The 14,041-nt window shown below is 31.1% G+C and overlaps 1 long non-coding RNA gene across 1 annotated transcript; it reads right to left on the bottom strand.

Moving 5' to 3' along the window:
* Positions 1–11,963: 11,963 nt before the first annotated feature.
* LOC140177928 (uncharacterized) lies at positions 11,964–12,483 on the bottom strand. The gene is made up of 3 exons (XR_011869589.1): positions 12,322–12,483; positions 12,177–12,230; positions 11,964–12,088 (listed from the first exon to the last, which is right to left on the bottom strand). It is a non-coding gene; the product is annotated as an uncharacterized lncRNA (long non-coding RNA).
* Positions 12,484–14,041: the final 1,558 nt, after the last annotated feature.

Genomic DNA, 14,041 nt, shown 5'->3' with positions numbered 1-14,041 from the left:
ACCGACATCTGTCTCGTCGGATTCACTACCGTCGACAAGAACCTCTTCCCTTTCGTGAACCACTGCCGTAGATCTTCACGTCAAGCATCACCACAGGGACCACGAACAACCACCACAGCACCAGGTAAGGGACGGTTTTGGGTGTCATGAAGGGTGACGATTCAAAAAGCAAGAGCCACGAGACCCATGGTGCGAAGAGATAATTAACCCCTACATGGTGTAAGAACTCGGCCTTTACCATCTTAAAGAAAAACAAGCACCTTAAGATGTAAAGAAGAGAGAGTAATATGAGAATAAAGAGAGTCAGAGGACCAAAGTATGGAGAAAATCGGCAGAGAGTAGTAATCGGTGGCGAGGGCAAAATCGTCATCCAAAAATGTCTCTTTGGCTTTGTTCTCAAGTTCCTTCGCCATTCTTGAGACTATAAACTACACACTTGATCTTAGCCAAAAAGAGTAGTGGAGCACGAATTGTCCTTGAACAATTACAGAAATATAAAAAAACATTTATTTAATATGAAAAAAAATATCCTAATACTTAACAAAAGAAATATCCAATTATATTTTAGCAAAAATAATTAAATATCTATAAAATTTTTAAAAAATTATGAAATTTTTAAAGAAATAGAGATATTAACATTTGCAATACAAAAAAATTCGAAAAATATATAAAAGAACATCCATTTAGTATGAAAAAAAAAACATTCTGATACTTAGTAGAAAAAACATCCATATATATTAACTTATTTTTATTAAAATGAGTTTCGAGGTCTAACTCATTAAAAAATTGACAGGAGTTGGTTGAACCCCCTCTTAGTTCCCTAGCAGAATTGGAGAGCTAATCATTCCAAACCAATGTTTAATTTTCATCAATATTATTGTGGTATTTTTACAATGGTTTTCATTGCTGATTTTTACACTGTTTTTGTAGGTTGCATTTGATTTTGGACAAGTTCCATGATGTGTTTCAGAATAAATTAAAGAAATTCTTATTTTGATTTGGAATATATTACACTATTACAGAAATATTATAATCATAAAAATTACTTATAAATTTGCTTGAAATAATAAATAAAAATGATTCTTTTTAGCAAAACATTGAAAAGAAAAGCTTAATTTTTTTAGTTTCTTTATATCTCCTAATTTGTCAGGAATAACTATTTATTGCAGGTTAGAATTTTATTTAAATATTTATTATTGACCAATAAATTATTGTATATAGGAGATAAAATTTAAATCTCTAACACTTATTTAAACAAGCAAACGAGCATAAACTATCTTACTAGCAAGGCAAGTATCTTAAATATAGTTTTTCAAAATGTTTTGTTAAAACTTTTTTTTTAAAAAAAATCGAGTATTATTAGCTTTAAGGAGAAAATTTTACTTCTAAAAAGTTGAAAACTTAACCTTTCAATACTAGAGAGAATTTTTTTCTTCGATTAAAATTACATATAAAAAATACATTAGAACTCATAAAACATAAAAGTAATAAGTTTCTTTCTTATTTAAACGAAAGTGTTTTTTTTTTCTCTTTCATATTGAAAAACGATGCCAATTCAAATATAATCATAGCAAGGGAGGAAAAACATTGAGGGAAGGAAAATATTTTTATCTGTTTATGGTTTTAAAAGTAGAGATGAGAAAGAAAGACTATCATATATAGAAGTATTCTCCTTTCTTCCTTTCAAAAATTTGACACAATAATATAATTTTACCGGCCTATTCACAAATTCATTTATGAAAAGCATAAAAATCAGTCATTAAATTAGTTATGATTATCTATTTGTTTATATATATACATATATTGTTTCATATTTTTTTCGTTTATATTTTATATTTTAACATTTACTTTATATAAATAATTAATTTAATAATTAATTTTTAATATATACATAACATAATTAACAAAAAAAAAAAGATCAACTTTCTTCGTTCCAAATCAAATTCATATATTGCTGTACATATCCTCTATCTCTTGTTTCTAGTGGCAGACATATCCTCAAACTTTAGTGAACCATTTTTGTTTACTATTTGTTTATTGGCTATTAAACCACACGTGCTTAATTATACTATCACTCAGATAAATTTCCGATCAAAACAAGAAACTTGGATAAGAAAGAAATGTTATACACTATTAGATAATAGATATTATGTTAAATGATACTTTAATTTATGTACCATTAATAAACAGAATATGAATTATTATATCAGTTAAACTGAATTCGTATAAATTTTATCAGATAATAAAAAGTGAAATATAAATTAATATAATATTTTTATTATATATGTACTCATAATATATATCATCATAAGTTCGATGAAAAAATGATTGCCATGATTATTAGTTACTTTTATCCTGCTCATCAAAATGCACTTCTATTAGCTTTGGATAAGTAAGAATATTCATATGTCTCAAATTGCTTTTTGAACTAGCGGATTCGACAAATTATGTACGTGCTTACAATGTCTCCAAAGGTTTGTACATTATGTCGGGAGTTATCCAATTCTCAAGTGTTTTAAGAACTCTTTTGATGTTGTATTAGCTAGCTATAAGTACATAACAACTAACAAAATATAGTGTTTTATGATTCTTAGATATATAATTATTTATCTACTTCTATTTATATTAGTTTAAAATTTTAAAATAAAATATTTTATATTATAACATTAGAGTTTTTAAAACTAAAAGATTTAAAGTTTAATCTTTATGAACTCTAACAAAACAAATAAGCATAAGAAAAAAAAAGACATACATAATTAAGTTTTGAAACTCAAAACAAGCTCTTGTCCTTTTATTAATTTACACGTTTAGGACAAATAATTTCATGATAATGGTTTTATAAATAATTTGATATCTTTATATTATTATATACTATAAGATTTGATACATCAAAATAATTGATGATTAATTATTAGGTTTTGGAATATAGGATTATATGTAATTAGTTTAAAATATATATCTTATTTTATCTATCTTTTATTATTATAAGAAAATCGCTAATTACTATTGGATTTATCGGCGAAAAAAAATATGTTGGTATAATATTTATCGGCATATTTTTCGTCGGATTAAATCCGATGGTATAAACCTCGCCAGTAAATATTTACCATCAGATTTTGAGATCCGCTGGTAACTTATGCTGAATTTAGCGTCGGATTGTCAGGTTTCATGGACAAGAAATTTGAGTAACGTTATCGACAGAAAAAATTCGACGGTAACGTTGGCGCCATAAAATGAGTTTCCGCGCTACTTTACTATTGGACAAATCCGACGGAAAAAGTTTTTTTTTATTATTTTTTTAAAATATGAATGATCGCTACCGTCGGAATTTTGTGTCGGTAGCGTAAATATGTTTTTTTTGTTTTTTTCAATCTATGATGTACCCCAATAATTAACAATTGATAGTCAAATCTTAATTAACATCGAATAAATTAGTATTTTATTTGAAAACATTGATTATTATATGATGTAAAACATCAAATATACAAAATGTAAACATGAAACGAAAATTTGATAACGAAAATCAAAAGATGGAACTATGTTTACATTTATTGTCCTCTTCTTCCAACGTAATTTCCTGATCATCGAACTCGTCTTCTTCTTCTTTGTCTCCATCAATCCTGTCTTTTTCTTAAAGATCATCATCATTTAGTGGTAATGTGTCGTCATCTACCCTAAGATCAATGATGTCATCATCCATAACAACTAACCTAAGGGTGATTAGAACACTAGTATCAACCACCATTTTTGAAGGAGTTGGGTCATGAATTTGAAAAGGTTCCTGACCTTCTGTCTCATCAGACTCGATACGATCTCTTGGCTTAATCACTACAACAAAATATTTCGTGACGGTTTTTGAAAACGCCAGAAGATGGGGCACAGGCAAACGATTAGCGGCGATTTTTTTTCAACTGTTGGAATAACCGCCACAAAATGTGAATTGGTTTCATGGCGGTTATTACCCGCCGCAGTATGAGGGTGAAAAATTATATTTCCAATTTTTTGGCAGTTTGTAACCGCCGCTAAATGCTAGTGATTTAAAAATAAAAACATTTGTTTTGAATCGGACCGGACCGTCCGGTGGTCCAATCGACTTAATCGTTGAACTATGGAGAGCCTTCCACAAACGAAGAAGGTAGGGTTCGAACCTGGAACCTGGAAGAAGGAAAAGCTTTAACAATGTCATGTTACCACTAAGCCAAATGTCTCTTCGATGTATATAGCACTAATAATTATATATTGCCACACAATTTTTTGTTGTATACTTTATATCTAATCATAGTTATTATAGACACCTTATATATTGGGTATAAGGAAAAGTCTAGGAGGCCAGTAACTTTCGTGTTTTGTGGCCAGCACTTAACCATCAAATGAAAAGTGAGTGATCTCCCACCATTAAATGTGCTCTCACACCGTTAAAAATACTATTGATGGCCAATTGAGGGTTACAAAATATAAAAGTTGCTGGCTCTCTAGCACTCCTCTTGGGTAAAATGCACAATTAAATCAAATCACAATTCTACCAAATTGAAAACATTACCAGGATCTCCCAAAAGCACATTCTTATGTAATTCGAATCAGTCTCATTCGAATTAGACAAACTAATACTAATTTGAATTAGTTCTATTCGAATTAGTAGTAATGCTTGTAATTCGAATTTGTCCAATTTGAATTATGCTTGCATGTAGTCTTAGGGTAATTCGAATAAGGGTGATTCGAATTATGCACGCTAAGACATCCCTAGTAATTCTAATGGGTCAGCTTCGAATTAACTTTTTTACCATAGTAGATCGAATTAATTTACATCTATTTATATATGATCCAAGCATATATAAAGAGTACAATAAAGAGTACATTTAATAATATCCATAATGAATTCAATAAAGAGTACATTCAATCATAAATAAAAAATAATAATTATAAATATTTTCTAAAAATATTTACTAAGATTTAGAATTTAGTCTTTAATATTTAAACTTAGTGAAATATTTGCCAAAAACATTATATTTTGTTGGCCAGTTAGCATTATTGAATCTATTAACCATGATAATATGCAGATGATTGATTGATTTTCATATAAAAATATTTTTATTCTCTTTAGTATTTAATTTTGCTAAAACATTAATTAATTTTGAATTTAGTTATTATAAATTCTTATATCTAAGAATACAAGTTAAGATTGTTATTTAAAAAAATTTTAAACTTTTTATTTTAATAAATGCTCAACAAATTATTAAAATATAAAAAATTATAATTTAAAATTATAATTTTGGTAAAATTATAAAGTTTTGAATTTTTAATGACTTGTAGAAAATATTTTTAATTATTATTTTTAATATTTTATAGAAAATATTTATAATTATTATTTTTAGAAAATGTTTGATTTTTAATTAGTTCTGAGTATGATTTTATTTTCTTCTGTTACATCCATGTTTGAATGCAAATTTAAATGCCAATAAAGTAAACAAAAAAAATTTATTGGTAAATTTGTTCACATGAGTTAACATATATAACTTATTTAACTTGTGAATTTTTTTTACGTAAAACGAATGTAAAAAAAGTGTTACGAGTTTAGTAACAATAATTTAAACATATGTAGTTTAAGATAGTAGTGTTTACTTAACTATATTATACACAGATGGTTATTACTAAAGAAAATATTGCAATATGTGGTAATACGTATTTTGCGGTAGTTTAAACAAAACCACCGCAACATGTAAAATAATAACTCAACCAACGGTACATATAGCGGTGGTTTTCGAAAAGACGCCGCTAAATGCAAGCCTGCAAAATGTAGTCCTGATTGCAGCCCCAATAATAACCGCCGCTATATTTGCCGCAGGTTACCATTTTGCGGTGGTTTTATAAAACCGTCGCAAAATTTATGCCGCTATCTGTCGAAATTGTTGTAGTGAATCTTAACTACAACCACCCAACAAAACTTGCATAACTCTGGATAAGGTAAATAGTATACATGTAGTGCATTTTGAGGTAGAATAAAAGGATCGTAGTGCCTATATTTCCTAGTCACATTTACTTCAATGATATTGCAGTCCTTGTGCTTTCGTATTCTTTGTCGCGAACCTGAATTATATTTCGTCTAATTGAATTATATTGTGCAACACACCATACCAATCAGAGTGTCTACGGCCTGAATCCCTACGAACCCAGACTCTGGTATTATCTATTTTCTTTTCAACTGACCATTGCAAATAATAGAATCAATATCCACTAACATTGTATATCGAGTAGCTTGTGCCCTTATTCAGTGCAAGTAGTTCTGAATCTGTTGTGTCAGCTAGATGCACTCTGACGTATCTCTGAACGAACTGGAAAATTTATTCAATGATGTCTCAGGATTTGTTTATTGGAATAACCTATGATATAATTAAATAAATAAGAAAATTTCAGTGTAATGAAGTTTTTATTAGATGAGAAAGATAGTATCTTGGCTTTTGGATTGCTTGGACTAGGTATGATACAAGTTAGGAACATGTATGGGTCCTTCATGCATATTTCGAGAGATAGGTTATAAGGAGTCACCACTACAGGCCAACATGAGTATGAGTTACCAAAATTAGAATTTGGTGCAAACCCTTCAGAGCACAAAGCTAATCTAACATTTCTGAGCTCGTTTGCAAATGTAGAGTAGACCCTATCAAAGTGGTTCCAAGCATCTCCATGTGACGGGTACGTCATAAAACCATCACCTCTCTTGTTGTTACTATGTCAGGTCATCTGAGGCGCCAAACTCATCAATGCAAACAATCGTTTTAGCCTAGGGATTAACGGCAAGTAGTACATCCCTTTGTTTAGAATTCTTTTTAACCGCCGTTTACCAATCCATTCTCTCTTAACTTGAAATCTCGGTGCATCACAAAATCTACAAGCAGTTAGATCTACATCCCCCTTGTAATACAACATATAACCATTCAAACAGCAATCAATTTTCACCGAATTTAGACCCAATTTCGAAACTAACTTCTTTGCTTCATAGTAGCTCCAAGGGATGCCACTAGTCCCTTAAGTGGCCCACTTATCAAAAGACTCTTTGGTGTAGTTTGACTCGGACTTAATACTCATCATTCTAACACATGCGGACAATTTTGAATGAGTAGATCCCTCGTATAAGGGTTTCGTGATAGACTCTAATAGACGATAAAAGCTCTTTGCATCCGGGTTAGGCTCTTGTTCAATATTTTCTGTATCAGTAACACCTAATGCATCAAACACCTCACTATATCTCTCTTATTTATCCTCCCAATTCATTTCTTCCATATTTGGTTCTCTAACCACCCAGACCCTCGTCAATCGACCCTCAACGTGGTTAACTCCATGCTCATTCACTTCTCTGTGTTCCGTTCCCGTCCAATACCCATCCTTGAACCTATTTCAGTAGAGGTGAAGTGTTATATCCAAAGGTCCAAACCACTTAGTCAGCCGACACTTATAGCACGGACATTTAGATACCCCTTGAGACCTAAACGGTTTCATGTTGAAGACATACACAAAAAACGCGTCAACCACATCAAAGAATTCAGGTTTTAAATCCCTTGGGCCATTGTTGCCCCTATTGATGAGCGGATAATTTATACACTTTTTGGCATTGTTTTTAGGTAGTTTTTAGAAGGATCTAGCTATTTTTAGGGATGTTTTTATTAGTTTTTATGCAAAATTTACATTTCTAGACTTTACTATGAGTTTGTGTATTTTTCTGTGATTTCAGGTATTTTCTGGCTGAAATTGAGGGACCTGAGCAAAAATCTGATAGGAGGCTGACAAAGGACTGCTAATGTTATTGGATTCTGATCTCCCTGCACTCGAAATAGAATTTCTGGAGCTACAAAACTTCAAATGGTGCGCTCTTAATTGCGTTGAAAAGTAGACATCTAGGGCTTTCCAGCAATATATAATAATCCATGCTTTATTCGAGTTTAGATGACGCAAACTGGTGTTCAACGCCAGTTCCATGCGGCATTCTGGAGTAAAACGCCAGAAACACGTCACAAACCAGAGTTAAACGCCAAAAATACGTTACAACTTGGCGTTTAACTCCAAGAAAAGCCTCTCCACGTGTAAAGCTCAAGCTCAGCCCAAGCACACACCAAGTTGGCCCCGGAAGTGGATTTCTGCACTTGGACTTATTTCTGTAAACCCTAGTAACTAGTCTAGTATAAATAGAACTTTTTACTATTGTATTAGACATCTTTGGATTTTCTTTTGATCCTTTGATCACGTTTTAGAGGCTAGCCTCTCGGCCATGCCTGAACCTTGTTCTTATGTATTTTCAATGGTGAAGTTTCTACACACCATAGATTAAGGGTGTGGAGCTCTGCTGTACCTCGAGTATTAATGCAATTACTATTGTTCTTCTATTCAATTCATGCTTATTCTTATTCTAAGATATCCATTCGCACCCAAGAACCTGATGAATGTGATGATTATGTGACGCTCATCACCATTCTCGCTTATGAACGTGTTCCTGACAACCACTTTCGTTCTACATGCAAATAAGCTTGAATGAATATCTCTTGGATTCCTTAATCAGAATCTTCGTGGTATAAGCTAGAATCCATTGGCAGCATTCTTGAGAATCCGGAAAGTCTAAACCTTGTCTGTGGTATTCCGAGTAGGATTCAGGGATTGAATGACTGTGACGAGCTTCAAACGCGCAACTGTAGGGCGTGGTGACAGACGCAAAAGGATAGTAAATCCTATTCCTGCATGATCGAGAACCGACAGATGATTAGTCGTGCGGTGACAGCGCACCTGGACCATTTTCACTAAGAGGACGAACGGTAGCCATTGACAACGGTGATCCCCTAACATACAGCTTGCCATGGAAAGAAGTAAGAATCATTGGAAGAAAGCAGTAAGAAAGCAGAGATTCAGAAGGAACACAGTATCTTCATGCGCTTATCTAAAATTCCCACCAATGAATTACATAAGTATCTCTATCTTTATTTTATGTTTTATTTATCTTTATATTCGAAAATCATTATAACCATTAGAATCCGCTTGACTGAGATTTACAAGATGACCATAGCTTGCTTCATACCAACAATCTCCGTGGAATCGACCCTTACTCACGTAAGGTTTATTACTTGGACGACCCAGTGCACTTGCTGGTTAATTGTGCAAAGTTGTGAAGAATGTGTGTGAACCATAGTATTGTGCACCAAGTCTTTGGAGCCATTGCTAGGAGTTGTTCGAGTTGTGAAAAGTATGAGTCACAATTTTGCCTATCACCTATCATACATCCACAAACGATGACTTGAAATCATCTTGCAACAAACACCCTAGAATTCATCCAACAACACAATTTATTAAAATTTTTAGAAAATTCGGCAGGCTATCTCCGATAATTAGAATCTCCAACCAAATTCAATTATCATTTTTTCATAAACCAAACATGTTTTAAACAATAAAAATAAATTTTTGATAGAACTTTTCCTTAATCTAGAGACACCCACCAAATAAAGTTAACAGTTTTCACAGAGAAACAACTGCAGGCATAAATTAGAATAAACACAAATTCAATAACATATCACATTCTAACTATTCTAGTGCGCAACCCCTTATAACTCCACAATTTTCCAGCAAACAAGTGTTTCGAAAAAGTGCCTCTACACGACATTCTCCCACTTCTGTCCTAAAACGCTATTCTAGAAAAAGTAAGTCTGGCATAAAACTTAAACAATTGATTATATTTAGGGATAGAAAACCTACCTCGAATACAGATGTATAGAATACGGAAGAAGCTAACTCCAACTGATCTCAAAGAAATAGCATCGTCCTAATAAAAAAGAAAACTTATTAAATTCACAAGGTGGAAATAATGACAGTTTTGTTGTTGGAAATTATTAACAGTTCAACTTATTAATAATTTTTATTTAAAAATAATTGGCACACAATAGATAAAATAAAATTTTATACAAAAATAAAATTTATATTAAATATGGCAAATTATGAGTTTATAAACTTGTCAAAATTATTTACAATTCACTAATACATAAGATCTAAGAGAAGTTATTGTACTCATAGTGTAATACCCTACCACACAAAGCTTTACGCTTAAGTCGTAAGACAGAGGTGGTGTGGTATTACGACCTCTAAAATAAAATGAGTATATATATAATAGCAGAAGAATTATAATATGCTAGGAGCCTTGAAGAATAGAGGAAATAAAATCGCAAAATAAACGCACAGCACTCAAGGAACGAGTTAACTTGCGTGCTAAGAAAACTATAACTACTAACATAAGATGACAGAAGTAAGAATAGAGTGCCAAAGATACAAAATAACAAGCTCCTAACTCAGCCTGCGAAGTCAAGACTGGCCGGAGAATATTTACTCATATATACATACATATCCAAAACCCAAAAGTACATATACACAATCCTGCCTCTCCATAAACCTCTAAGAGGATCAAAAAGAACAAGTTATGTGGAGAGAAAGCCAAGTACATTTATATATATACATCATAGTATAATAAAATAATCCAGTAACCACTCCTTTTTGAGAGTCCAGACGCCTAACGAGATGTCTCTCGACCTGCATTTGAAAAATAACAACATAGTATGAAATGAGAACCGGAGGTTCTCAGTATGGTAAAAGTGTCACACACATAATATATAAGGTCTTGGGAATGCCAGAGGCAATCCTAGAATGCCGACACTCAGATTATAGAGCTTAAAGTATTAAACGGAAGCCATAAAAGGTGGTTTTCTAAGAATATCTAAACCTAACTTAGCTTAATCTTACATCTAAGTCTCATACTGTCATTCCTCCATACCTCCAACTCCATCATGCATTTCACAGACATTTAAACAGATACAGGCAAGCACAAGAAGGTTACAAATACTGCAGGTAACAAATATATATTTAACATGACAAGTACATTTAGGCACACCCAATTAAAGCACAAGAAAGTAATTCAAGTAATATGCATATGATGCATGCCTGTCCTATGGCTGATGAGGCTCATCTGTCGGTTATCCAGCCAACACGACAACTCTAAAAATACTTAGACTGTCCCCCGACGTGCATCCCCAAGAGTCTATGCATATCTTTTTCTCAAATAATCAATATTGCTCAATGGGTGTTACATTCCCGGGAATTTATATAGTGCCCGGTCACACTTACATCGTAGGGTCAACAGAGTATCGAGTTTTCTATCTGGTACACGTGGTGGCAAGCCACGACACTTTATCCAGGGAATCTCGTATCTCAGATTATTCAAATTCATAAGCCATATAAATGATTCAATTATAATTCATCAACATCCATATCATTCTCAATCGCATCTCATTCATCATCATACATCAATCATATTCAATCCTTATCCTTCATTATCACACCTCTCATTCCGTCCATCAATAGTTCTAATTCAAAACATAATTCATTCTTTTCTAAATAAATCAAACTTAAAACATGCTCATTTTCTTAATAACTCAAAATCAAACCATATAACCTTTGAATCTAAATCTTTTTAAATAATCATATAAATAAAATCTCTAATTTTTTATAAAATTTCGGCAGCATCTCCTCTAAAACTCGGACTTTTCCACCCTTTTCGAGTCCAAACCTGCATTCTTTTCAATTTAACATACCCTTTCTCATCATCATAACAATCACCACAATAAATCTACCTCAGATCAACAATTAAACTCATACAATATTATAATCTAACAACCAAAATTCAACTAAGAATCATAGTTCACAAATCCTAGACTTTTAACACAAAATACCTCATTATCACAACAACCTCCACAATAGTTATACCTCAAATCAATAATTAACCAAATCACCAGTTAATCAACAAGCACCAAACCAACCATGTTCATCAACAGGATACTAAGTATTAAATATACACATGCAATCCAACTTATCCTATGGTCATCTAGCCTAAGTTTTCACAGAACATTACATATTAAATGCAAGAAACCTAAACCATACCTCAGCCGACTCCCAAGTATTATTCCAAGATAATTTTCTGAAAAAGAACACAGTCCTCAAAACCTCAACTAATTAGCTTCCTCCAAGTTCCAGTATTCACAATTTCAAGCTCCAATTATTTATTCACAACCTAATACATATTTATAACACACATATATCCAATTTAATACTCAAAGCTCAAATCCAATGAAATTAAAATAGAATTATCATGTCCTCACCTTACCCAATCTTCACATAAGCAAGAGTGAATGTTTTCTCAAGCTAATTGGATCCTAAAACATCAGAAATCAAAGAAATTCAACATTCCCACTCAAAATTCAAAAATTGGGAGAAAAAAGAGACTGAGGTGAAATAGCAAGTTACCTATGAAATTGTTCTGGTAGAAACATAGAGCTCAACGCAGTGAACGCGTGGTCGTAAACGGTGCGGTGATCGGAGCTCGAACGGAGAAGTTACGGCGTTCGGAATTTCACCAAAAGGGTTTCGATGAAGTTCTCTCTTATTTCCTTCCCTGGAAGGCTTCAATTCGTTTCTGCCGAAATGAAGAAGGGAAAGGCTCAGGTTCATTTTAATAGGTTGGTCCGGTTGGACCGATGATTCAGTTTGGGGCCGGTTCAATCCATTCGGTCCGTTCGGTCCAATCTTGAACCGTTTTCTTCAAAATTGGTGTCAAAATTCTCGTTTTAATCAGCTCTATCCTAATTTGATATAATTTTCACATTTCTAATCATTCTTATTAAAAACTAATTTATTGACTAATTATCTACTAATATAACCGGGGTTTACACATAGTAGCAATCAACTAAGAAATAACTCAATTCACATTTATTAGCAATCCATTAATAATATAAAAGATTCAAAGCAAAGCAAAGTAAATATCCTATACATCTATTATCTATTACTAATTTTACAACAAAAAAGTGTCACATGTCACTTTTTCATTGCAATTTAAATTAAATTTTTCTCTCCAAAATTTAAAAGTTCTTCCCTCTTCCCTCTTCCCTCTTCCCTCTCTCTTTCTCTATCTATCTCTTTCCTTTATTTACTCTATCTCTCTTATATATTATTATCAATAACCAATTACAAATTTAACAATCAAAATGTATAACATGACATTATCTAATTGCATTCAAATTAAATTAAAATAGAAATATTAAAATTAAAATATAACTATATTATATATTATATATTATTAATTAATTTAATAACCAAAATATTTCACATACTTTTTTATTAAAATTAAGAGAAAATATTTCTCTTCAAAATTAATAAACTCTTTTTCTACATTCTCTTATCGACTTCTCTTTTTTTCTATTTCTCTCTACCCTTTTCACTCTATATATAATTAATAATTTATATTTTATATTAGTAATTTAATAAATCAAAATATGTCACCAGATATTTTTTTATTACAATTAAATAATTTTTTTTTTAAAAATTAACAAACTTTTTTCTCTCATTCTTCTTCTTTATCTTTCTCTCATTTTCTATTTTTCTCCACCTTTCTGTTCTACAAAAAATAAAATTAATAAAATAATATATAATTCAAATAAAAAATATTATTATTATATACATATTTTTTGTTTTTTTACTTAGTTTTAAATTTTTACTCCTTATCTTTCTAATCTATATTTTTACTTCTCTTCCTTCACATATTTATTATATATAATTTAGAGATAATACTAATATTATAATTAAAATTTAGAATCAAGATTAAGTTATTTAAAAAAAATGATTTCGAGTTAATCTTATAACTATCAATATATAAATTTTTTTATGCTAATATCTAATTATATTTTTATATATATAGAGAGAAAAATATTATTTTTAAATAGCAAGTATAAAAATTAATTATTTTTATTTGTGCAACAGACTTAACACCTAATCAGATTTAAAAATATACATGTTAAATTCTTTCAAATTTTAGATAAGGAATGTTAAAATTAATTATTACTAAAAATTAAACTCTTTCACATAAAAATAATAATTAAAAATCCTATTATTTGACATTTTTTTGTCTTCAGAGATCTTGGTTTTCTTAGCAGACGGACACTTTTGTTTCCTATAATATTTTTGTAAAAGT

This window comes from Arachis hypogaea, chromosome 2 (genome assembly GCF_003086295.3).
Source record: "Arachis hypogaea cultivar Tifrunner chromosome 2, arahy.Tifrunner.gnm2.J5K5, whole genome shotgun sequence".
Lineage (NCBI taxonomy): Eukaryota > Viridiplantae > Streptophyta > Magnoliopsida > Fabales > Fabaceae > Arachis > Arachis hypogaea.
The sequence above is the reverse complement of the archived record's forward strand: the minus strand, read 5'-3'. Positions and strand labels throughout refer to the sequence as shown.